The sequence below is a fragment of the Sinocyclocheilus anshuiensis genome, unplaced genomic scaffold, assembly GCF_001515605.1.
Source record: "Sinocyclocheilus anshuiensis isolate Anshui unplaced genomic scaffold, SAMN03320099.WGS_v1.1 scaffold51, whole genome shotgun sequence".
NCBI classification, from domain to species: Eukaryota; Metazoa; Chordata; class Actinopteri; order Cypriniformes; family Cyprinidae; genus Sinocyclocheilus; species Sinocyclocheilus anshuiensis.
In genome coordinates this window covers 5,919,337-5,931,049 of record NW_015548296.1, presented here as the reverse complement: position 1 = coordinate 5,931,049, position 11,713 = coordinate 5,919,337, and the positions used below count along the sequence as shown (strand labels likewise).

The 11,713-nt window shown below is 43.4% G+C and overlaps 1 pseudogene; it reads left to right on the top strand.

The window, feature by feature from the left end:
* The first annotated feature begins 3,561 nt into the window (after positions 1-3,561).
* LOC107655973 (uncharacterized) lies at positions 3,562-6,599 on the top strand (annotated as a pseudogene).
* Positions 6,600-11,713: the final 5,114 nt, after the last annotated feature.

The following is an 11,713-nucleotide window of genomic DNA, read 5'->3' as shown; positions in this document are numbered from 1 at the left end:
ACAAATACGTCTAATGCCGAGTTCACACTGCACGATTTTAGCCCGATTTTTCACTCGCCGACAGGTTTTGTTAAATCGCTGACAAATGCCCAAAATTGGAGGCAAATCGGTGCTTGTTCACGCGAGTGACAATCACACAGTGTGAATTATCAAAGTGAAAAATCGAGCTAATATCGTGCAGTGTGAACTCGGCATAAGAGAATCGCCGACGCCCGTGAAATATTTGGCATGCTAAATAACCAAGAGCTTGTAACACTCCAAAGAGAAAGGAAAACTTGAAATCGCATCATATGACCCCTTTAAAGACGCAATTGTGTGACGTGATAGTATGTCCCAAAGCTTGCCTACAGTTCTACTACACACTCAAAAGTGTGTACTTTTTCTTCACCAAAAGAGTACATACTTTAAGGGCATAGTATAAGTAGGCACGTTAAGACGCAGCACTGGTGACCAAAGTCGTGGCAACCGGAAAAGTGAAATTCCCAGTTTTGTAGCTACGACGTAACTTTGTGACGTTGCCAAGTAGTAACTGTGACGTCATGGCAATGTTGTGGATCAGTAGTTGTGTGCTGGTAATCAGTTGGTAATGTTTTATAATTATTTATTTTCTATGGGCAGACATGCAGTAGTTTAACCTATTTATATTTATGTCCTCATTTGCCCAAACTAATTGAAATGCTGTTTCAACAGCTGTGAATGATGAATACAGACACAAAATTAATTCAGGTAATTTATTTCTGAAAACGCACAAATATGAACAATAAAATGCACCCAAATTATGAATAAAACATAGGAAATACAGCAAAATATGAATGAAAGCATTCTGGACGTTCCGTGCTCAGCATCATTATAAACAGATATGCTATGTTAGCGTAACATTTGCTAGCAGACATTTCAGATCATTAAGGAAAGATACCATAATCACAGAAGTATAAATATGAACAAAAAGTACTTACTATTTCATCTGCAACAGCAATGTGAACTTTTATAAACATCCATTTGATCGTTAACTTTTAAATGCATTATTATGCAGAAAATATGGACTGTGGGTAATGTTACTTAACCAATCTGACGCAGTTGTTGAACTTTTTTGATATAACTGACGAGAAACAGAGAGAAATGTCAGACGCCGTCCTCTCCAGCAGCTTGTGTGTTCTCTCAATGGTAACTCAACGGCCACCAGTACTATACAATAAAAAAAGGGTGGTTTTAACGTCTTTCCAGAGTTCAAGTACTTTATTTTATACATTTTTATGAACATATATATTTGTTATAAATTGTAAGACTCGCCTCAGAAAAATGAATTCTTCTGTCAGACACAGTTGAAGTAAAAAAGTGCCTCAGACAAATGCGCTGTCCTGATTCAGTATCTGTGGCGGATGAGATGGTGTAGCCGGGTCTGTGTCATTATTTCAACGTTATCTTCATAACTCGTTATGAAATAAAAAGTTTCATGACTCGGAAAAATAATTTTCCTTTTCCTGTCAACATTATACTGTGCGCGCGGTGTGTCAGTTGTGGAGGCGCGCGTGCTGTATGACACGTCACTTACATTAAAAGCACATTATTTTGAGGGAAATTTAAATCTTGTCTAATTACACATTTAAAATAGCAAATTACCAATATGTTACAAATAGATTACATATCTGGAAGGATATCAGGAGGACGTACTGACGACGTTGTGAGTTGGAAATTTGATGGTAATGATATTACGGACATGCGACGTCGTAGTTACGTTGTCAATTGGTAAGTCATGAAATTACCAAAAAGTACCAATACATTATGTAACTGTTACGTCGTGTGTTAGCAGGGAAGATGTCTAATGACACTTTGTTTGTTTGTTTTTATTCAGCTCTTACAGTGTTTTTTGGAAATTAAATCCTTTATAAACATCAGTTCCTGAGAGTAAAGTGCGTCTGTTCAGCTGGGAATGCTACAGTAAGAGCTTGTCCTTACTCTGGAGAGTAAGCGAAAAGATTGATTCAGCTGTACGAACAATAGAAAGACCTGGCTTGCAACACAAGGGAAGAGCTAAAAACAGACGTTAGTGAGAGCCAACTGGTAGCGCTTATTAATACACTTGAGATGGGAAGGGATGATGTCATGCAAGTCTACCTGGAAATCAGAGATTACATCGCTCCATCCAGTGACACTAGACACAGAATTGATACTTGTGAAGCTGTGACAAAAGATATTTCGAAGATCATTTTTGACAGAATGGCATGCCTTGAGGACTTTGACAGAGAAAATATAAAACACAGTCTTCGTGAGTTACTCCATCACGATTATGCTCGCTCTGTCTATGGATCCACAGTCTCACGCCCCACATCGTCAAGGTCTACAGTTATGTCCATTGCAGCTAAGCGAGCAGATGGATTTCCATTTCCTATCCAATGTCCTACCAACAACACAGCAACGCGTCCTATTGACATCACAGCAACATCCTCACCTCCAAAATCTGATATATCTTATCTCACTCAAGCTGTCCAAGATAGCATTGCTCTGAACATGCTGCCTACAACAGAACCATCTGTGTTCAACGGTGATCCTATCCAGTTCATTGAGTGGAAGGCTGCATTTGTGTCGCTCATTGATGGAAAGGCCATTTCTTCTGCTGACAAGCTGCACTATTTAAAAAGGTACGTTGGTGGGCCAGCTCGTAAGTCTCTTGATGGAATCTTCGACAGGAATGATGATGATGACTTCTTGAATGCATGTCATCAAGCTGTGCCTCATGTCAAAGGGCTTGAAATACTAAATGATTGTGATGAAAATCAGAAACTTGTACACAAATTACCAGATTGGGCAGCAGCATGGTGGAAACGTCAAGTCACGCAGACACTGATTGAAACTCGTGACTTTCCAAAAGTTTACAGATTTTGTGACCTTCATGTCAATGGAAGCAGAGATTACTTGTAATCCTGTCACCTCCTTCAGCGCTCTTCGTGCCTCTGACCCCACTTCGGAAAAACGGAACCTTAAGGACAGTAAAAGGAACAGGGCCAACGTCTTTCACATTCAAACAGCCACGGAAAATAAACAAAATGGCGAAAACGAACAAAAGCCCACTAAAGGGAATTCCAAAATGTGTTTCTTCTGCAAAGACAGCAAGCATAAGATTCACAACTGTCCTTAATTTGTGGCAAAATCATTAGAAGAGATACAGAAATATGTGAAGGATAACACGTCTGCTATGGTTGCATGAAACCAGGCCACAGTGCAAAAGACTGCCATCACCGTCTGTCCTGTGACACCTGTAGAGGTAGACATCCAACGTGTCCACATGATGAAAACTATACAAAGAAAGTCAACTCTGGACCAGTTTCAAAACAAGGTGACACAGAGACAACTACTTCTACGTCTCACAAAGTAGAGAATAATGAGCCATCCACCAATACTTCAATGATCGTGCCAGTGTGGGTGTCAACCGAGAGGAATCCAGGCTCTGGAAAAACTTGTTTATGCTCTGCTTGACACCCAGAGTGATACTTTGTTTGTCGATGAGAGCTGAGCAACAAGTTACAAGCTGACTCCTGTCCTGTGAGACTGAAGTTGACAACCATGTCCGCAAAGGATGTTGTCATGCTGAGTGAAAGGGTGTCAGGTCTCAAAGTAAGAATGTACAGCTCCTCCGTTGTCCTCAACCTGCCCCCTGCCTACTCCATTCCAGTGAACCGTACTCATATCCCTACTTGACACAGCACAACATTGGAAGCATCTCTCTACAATAGTGGACAAAATTCCACCTCTGCAGGATTGTGAGGTTGGTCTCCTGATTGGCTACAGCTGGGGGTGGTTGGGGTGTATGGGGAGGGGTAGCACCTCTGGTGGGGGGGCTTGTCGTGCCCTGTCATAGGGCAGCTCGCTCACCTTTGGTCCCCAACGGTCACCCAGCCCTCACCTGTGGCTCCCAGTAGCTGTAGCATGCACAGTGGCCACACCTCGGGCAACGGCTTCCAGGCTGAACCAGGTTGAGGGTAGCCGTCGGGTCACAGATCCCCGGTGATTTAGGGCTTTGTTCACCAGCATGTGAAGACTGCTCTCGGTAGACTGAGGGGAAGAAAGCACCAGTAAGTTTCAACGGTCAGGAAGGCGGAGCAGTAATGCACTGTGGAGTGCAAAGGGCATGTCAGAGCATGGAAGAAACCACGGCCATCCAATGCAGCTGACGAAGTCTCCAGGAGTAACGACTCTTCGTGCCAATGGACCAAGGGTTCTGATGCCGTGAGAGTGGGACTGTCTCTGTGCACAGGCTCCTCCACTTTAATCTCCCTCACGCACAAGTTTCTTTGCGCACACTCATCTCTCAACTCCGTCCGTTTATCCCTCCACAAGTCCTACGGCGATGGGGGAGTGGTGACGCAACAGGTGGAGGTGACCACTGACAGTTGTAGTCACAATCCTGCATGTAGGTGGCCCATGGACAAGTGGTTGTTCGGCTCCTAACCCGGGGCAGAGAAAAAGTCTGGCAGCATCCTGGGCGACTGAGCAGTCCTTTTCAGGACAGCACTGCTCACCCTTGAAAAGGGAGGTGCCTAGAAAAGGTGGCCCAAACATTGCCTGCCCTACATACATCTGGCCAGCATACCGCGGTTGGCAGATCATCCATCAAGCGGTCGAAACAAAAACAGAATTATAAAAAAGAAGCTCCTACTGGGAGCATGGAACGTCAAAACACTTTTGGACAGAGATGATACAGCAAGACCAGAAAGGAGAATGGCGCTCGTTGCAAAAGAGCTTGCACGCTACAACATTGACATGGCAGCCCTCAGTGAAACATGCCTCCCTGACGAAGGATCTCTCACAGAGCTTACCAGTGGATATACATTCTTCTGGAAAGGAAAAGCCCAAACCGAAGATAGGATCCACGGTGTTGGATTGGCCATCAAGACTGCTTAAAGAACCTTCCTGACCTCTCTGTGGGAATCAATGAGAGGCTCGTGAAGATCCGCCTGCCTCTCAACGGCAAGCGGTATGCGACAGTCATGAGTGCCTACGCCCCCACACTAACCAGCGCAGAGAAGACAATTGAGCATTTTTACGCCGACCTCGGTTCCGTTCTGCACTCGGTACCAGCAAGCGACAAGTTGATCCTGTTAGGAGACCTCAATGCTCGCGTCGCCCAAGATCACACCAGGTGGGAAGGAGTGCTCGGGAAGCATGGAGTGGGAAAGACGAACAGCAATGGTTTACTTCTGCTCAGCAAATGTGCAGAGTTTGAGCTCCTCATCACGAACACTATATTCAGGATGGCGAACAAGTACAAGACAACTTGGATGCACCCCAGATCAAAGCAGTGGCACATGATAGACTACATCATTGTGTGCCAGAGAGACATCCGAGATGTCCTTGTCACCAGGGCCATGAGGGGAGCAGAATCCTGGACAGACCACAGGCTTGTCAGAGCGACACTCCAGCTGCACATCGTCCCTCATCACCCAAGGCGTGCTAAAGTCATATGCTCTGCATTCAACATCGTCAGACACCAAGATCCTTCCTACCTTCACAAGTTTCAGTCCACGTTGGATGAGAAGCTGTCTGCCAATGGACTAATAACTGGAAACCCAACTGAGAAATGGAACCAGTTCAGGGATGTAGTGATGGAGACAGCCAAGGAGGTGCTAGGCCCCAAGGAACACACTCATCAGGACTGGTTCGATGAGAATGAAAGTGTCATTGGAGACCTGCTGGGCATAAAGAACAAAGCATTCATGGAGTGGCGGAAAGACCCAGGGTCCACATCCAAAAAGAAGAGGTTAAAGTCCCTCCAAGCCCAGGCACAGCGAGAAATCAGGAAGATAAAAGATCAGTGGTGGGAGAAGGCGGCGGAAGAAATACAACACTACGCCAACACAAACAACGGCAGGCAGTTCTTTGGCTCTCTCAAGGCAGTCTATGGTCCCTCAAAATCTGGTTCTGCCCCCTTACTTTCTGCAGACGGCGCCACGCTCATCAAGGACAAACAGGGCATCCTTGCTCCGGTGCTCTTCAACCTGTTCTTCACCCAAGTGCTGCTACATGCTGTGAGAGACATGAACCTGGGTGTGTACATCAGGTACTGTCTCGACGGCTCACTGTTTGACCTCCGCCACCTGGCCGCCAAAACAAAGACACTGGAGAGGCTCTTCAGAGAAGCTCTCTTTGCAGACGACTGTGCTTTTATGGCGCATCAAGAGAACCATCTACAGACCATTGTAGACCCGATTCTCCATAGCAACAAAGCTGTTTGGCTTAAACATCAGCCTCAGCAAGACAGAAGTTCTATACCAGCCTGCATCAGGGAGAGCAGCAGAACAGCCGTGCACCACCATCGATGGCACCCAGCTCTCAAATGTTACCACCTTCAAGTACCTGGGAAGCACAATCTCCAGCGACGGATCCCTGGACCAGGAGATCAATACCAGAGTCCGAAAGGCCAGTCAAGCTCTTGGGAGACTGCACTTCAAAGTTCTACAACACAACGGCATTCGCCTCTCCACCAAGCTCAAAGTATACAGAGCAGCGGTCCTCACCTCCCTTCTGCGAAACATGGACGCTCTACCGGAGACACATCAAAGAGCTGGAGCAGTTCCACCATCGCTCCCTCCGGTCAATCATGAAGATCCGCTGGCAGGACAAATTTACCAACCAAGAAGTCCTAGACAGAGCTGGCTCAACAAGCATTGAATCCATGATTCTGAAAATGCAGCTCCGATGGTCTGGCCACATCATCCTCATGGACCCGCAGAGGATGCCAAAGCAGGTGTTCTTTGGAGAGTTGACCACAGGGTTCAGACACCAAGGGTGCCCAAAGAAAAGAGTCAAAGATAACCTCAAGTCACATCTAAAATGGGCTGACCTGATCCCAAAGCAGTTGTAGCTTGCCGCCCCTGACAGAGCCAGTTGACATGCCCGAACTAATAAAGCAGCCACCGCATTTGAAGAGGACCGTCACCATCATCTTGCAGCTGCAAGAAAAAGCAGACACAGAGCTCATGGTTCATGTCCCATGGTTCACACCCAGGTTCATGTCTCTCACAGCATGTAGCAGCACTTGGGTGAAGATCAGGTTGAAGAGCACCGCCCTGCCCCAACTACTGGTGAACCATGCCCCCTTTGCAACCGCCTCTGTGCTTCTGCCTTTGGGCTTCGAAGCCACATGAGGACCCACAGATGACTGCACAAAGCATCGATCATCATCAAAGAGAGACCTCACTTGCTTAATAATAAGCAGCTTGCCATCTTAAGGCTCAACCATCTTAAAAGGAAATTGCTGAAAGATGAAAAGTACAAAGAGGGACACTATGTGAGGTTTATTGGAAGAGGTCATTGAGAGAGGTCATGCAGAAGAAGTGCATGATGAAGGTAAGGATGGAGAGAAGTGGTACATCCCTCATCATGGGGTGTATCACCCTAAGAAACCAGACAAGCTCCGTGTTGTCTTTGACTGCTCCGCCAAGTACAAGGGAACCAGCCTCAATGACCACTTGCTCCAAGGCCCAGATTTAATGAATAATCTGACTGGTGTTCTTGTAAGATTCAGACAACATCCCATTGCCATAGATTCATCAGAGGAGACATCTATAGGGCCTTTCGCACCGCTTTAGTTCCAGAACTAAATGTACAGTACTAAAGTACTGGCACGATTTTGCGCGAACTATTTCCCAGTACCATTTAAAGGGTTGCATTCGCACCGACAGTGTGTACTAGGAACTGGTCGACAGAGACGCCATTTGTGCGTGGTTAACAACAGGAGGATGGAGGACGCTGTGATCGGAGCTGTGTGCTTGTTGTGTCTCGCGGGTTTCACAATAATGGACATGGAAAGTCTACGTATACGTAAAGCGATTGAAAGAACGGAAAGGAGGACTAAGAATCTCCAACGACAACTGGCAGTGCTACATTTGCTACAAGTGCCTTCACTTCAGCGTCCGTCCAGCTATCGCTGTTCTCCATACTTGCGAAATAAGTTGACACAATGTTTACAGTATGTTTACACGGCATTTTAAATCATGGCGGGTGAGGGCGTTTTCATACGCGTTTGGCCAATCATTGTCTACTTGTGTCACGATTAGTACCAGTTGTGCTGGTTAGACCCTGCTCCGGAGTAGGAGCTAATTTGGTTCTCGAAAAAGGCAGTCCGGTACTAAAATCGCTCCCAGTTCCGGCGGTGCGAAAACGCCAAAAAGTGGGTAGTTCCACAATTAGTTCTGGTACTATGAAAAGGTTCCTGCGGTGCGCAAGGCCCTTATGCAAGGAAAAGGTGGCGTCATGTTCAGTACCTCGCAGAGCAGTTTTAGAGTTGCTGGCGAAAGGAGTATCTATCCAACATTGCCACCAGGCAGCGCTGGCACACAGCAAAGAGAAACCTGCGAGTAGGAGATATTGTCATGAAAAAGGCTAATGATCTGCCCAGAAATGAGTGGCGGCTGGCCAGAGTTACAGAGACAACTACATATAAAGACGAGCTTGTGAGAAGAGTCAAGGTATGCCTTGGTGACTGGACTATAGAAAAGGATGGTCGTCACCTCAACAAGCTGTCTGTCATTGAACGCCCAGTCCAGAAGCTGATCCTGTTGCTAGAGACCGTCTAGCGGCTTCCAGGAGCAACCAAGTGTATCCTTTTCATCATATTACTTAAATTCTAGTATTCATTCACCATAGTGTGGACACTTTTCGTTTGTTTCTGAGTTAAAGGTCTTTTTTTAATTTGAAAATCATTTGTAATTTACATTCCTTAACGTCATACAAATCACTCATGATTTGGTGGGAGTGTAAATGACCATTAAATCCCTCAGTCATTAATCATTAATAATAAGGTTTCTTGAGCAAATCAGCATATTAGAATGATTTCTGAAAGATCACGTGACACTGAATGTAAATGACCATTAAATCCCCCAATCACTGACACCTTTACCTCCGTCCATAGAGGGCAGTGTGGTCATGGAATGGCGCTGTATGTGTACGCTGTATGTGTACATATGTGCTCCTGGCTGATGAAGGGCACAAGGTACCGTTTTAATTTCATGCTGTTTGGTAAACTTTGAAAGACGTTTTTATTTTAGTTTTATCCACTTTTTAAGAAGTGTTTATTTTAGTGATCTCCTCTGAAGCTATTAACTAACGTTTAGCGGTTCGTTAGCATATATGCAAGTTTCAAATATTAGGGATGAACATTTCATTTGCTGATGTTGTTATTCAGAGAGTGTGATTTCATTGTTACTGTTTTAAGCAGAACACAGTGTATTATTGCCTCGTCAATGCTATAGTTTCTCTTGGTTTGCACTCCAGATAGATTGTTTACAGCAAATCAGGTCTTTATTTGGTCATTTTATGTTTTCTATTTTTCTCTCTAATTTGATATCATCAGTTGTACCAAAATTAATTAATTGTTAACTCGGGTGTTTCATTTAGTTCACATTGCACTCTAAAAGGAGACTGGTGTGATTTATAAAATCAAATAGGTCCTATAGGTAGCACTTTGAAAGAAGTTTGTCAATTGTTTAAAACTCATTTTCGTAGGTGCTTTATCTGCATGAAATATTGTTACTGTCAGTGTTATGTAAATAAAATAATTCACATTATTCAGGCTTACTACAGTACTGTAAGGCAAGGTTATTACATTAGCCTGTATGCTAAAAATGTGATTTACTGTCACACTATTTATGATGTAGGCCAATCACATTGCAACTGTGTATCTATTAGTTTATAGGTTTGTTTTGGACATTTATTTATAATTTGCAGGAAGATGTCTAATGACACTTTGTTTGTTTTTATTAAGCTCTTACGGTGTTTTTTTGGAAATTTAGTCCTTTATAAACATCAGTTCCTGAGAGTAAAGTGCGTCTGTTCAGCTGGGAACGCTACACTGGAGCCTGGAGGAATGATGCTGCTGATTCAGCTTTGCGTCACAGGAATAAATGACATTTTAAAATATATTACAATAGAAAACAGTTCTTTTGAATTGTAATAATATTTAACAATATTACTGTTTTTAATGTATTTTCGATCAAATGAATGCAGCCTTGGTGTGCATAAGAGGATTCTTTCAAAAACATTACAAATCTTAGCTATACCATGACCGGCAGTAACGGATACATTTTTAAAAATGTATTTTAGATTTAGTAGAGTCTGGAGAAATGAACAGCACAAAACCACACTCCAGTTTTATGTGTTACAAAGAGTAATGCAGCTCATCTCAGTGTGTTCTTTTGCTCTTTCAGAGATTCTTTCTGACCTGCCCTGAGAAAAACGGCCTCCCTACATTACACTCTAAAGAGAGACACTCTTCATTCTCGTTTTCTGGGCTTAAAGACTTGTAGGTCATGATTCATTTTAGTATTACAAACCTTGTTCTCTGCCAAGGCACAAGTATCCTCTCTTTCTGTTCTCTTTGTGCTCTGTGTTATGGTGCAAATCTGTGCTATACATCTGTGTTTCAGAACCAGAGGTGTCTTATTTATTTATTTATGTTTGTCCTTTTTATTCCCACTTCTTATTTTGTTTTTGGCCACACTGTTTTAACAGAAGCAATCAAGTTAATGTTGTAAAATGGCCTTACTTTCACAAGATGAGAGGCCTCCATAGATTTATTTTTAGGTTTTTGTATTTACTTTAGGCCACTTAGAATCCTTTTCTGGTAAGTACGTACAACCTGCCACAAGAAATATATTGCCTAGTCCAGCATTTTGTCTGTGATTTGTCCTCCTTTGGACCCATCAGGCTGACTTTTTATCATAAAGTAGTCATTAAAACAATTTGCAGCTCAGGTTTCTTCAGTACAGAAATTTAGCCCTGATTAGAATGTTACATTTTAGTTCTTCGACTTTGGTTCATCTAGGGTGTTTTTTAAAAGCTGTGATGATGTTGATTTAAGGCAGAGGATTAAACAACTCGTTGCTTTTTCATGCGGACATAATGGCCTTTCCAGTACATGCTGTGTCCTTGGATACACCTGTTGTTTTAGAGGTTGCTGAAAACAATTAGAAAGATATTTGTTCATGCTTTTTAAGGAATAGTTCATGCAAAATTGAAAATTAGCTGAAAATTGTCCCGCCCTCAGGCCACCCAAGATGTAAATGAGTTTGTTTCTTCATGGGAACAGCTTTGGACAAATGTAGCATTATACCACTGTTCACCAATGGATCCTCTGCAGTGACTGGGTGCCGTCAGAATGACAGTCCAGACACCTGATCACAATAATTCACAAGTGCATGACACCAGGCCATCAATAATAAACAAATTTTTGTTTTTAATAAAACAATCCATCAGACATTTTTAACTATTTACAGTATAATATTGCTTTTTCCAGGGAAAAAGTTGTCTTGTCTGAATCAAGAGTGAAATATGCACAGATCAAGCACCGTTTACAAGAAAAAACTGTCCAAAATGTTCTAAACAAACATCTGGGTGGATTTTGAGGACAGCAGGAGGACTTTTTTTCTGGAGGAAGCGTTATTATGGGCTGGTATTTTGACCAGAAGTGACAGTTTAAAGTTAAATGCCTTAAAGATGGATTTGTTTCTGACAAACGTAGCTTTTCGCTTCACAAGCCATTAATTCATGGACTGGAGTTGTGTGGATTATTGTGATTTTATCGGATGCTTGGACTCTTATTCTGACGGCACCCATTCAACTGCAGAGGATCCATTGGTGAACCATTTCTCCAAATCTGATGAAGAAATAAACTCATCCACATCTTGGATGGCCTGAGGGTGAGCACATTTTCAGCAAA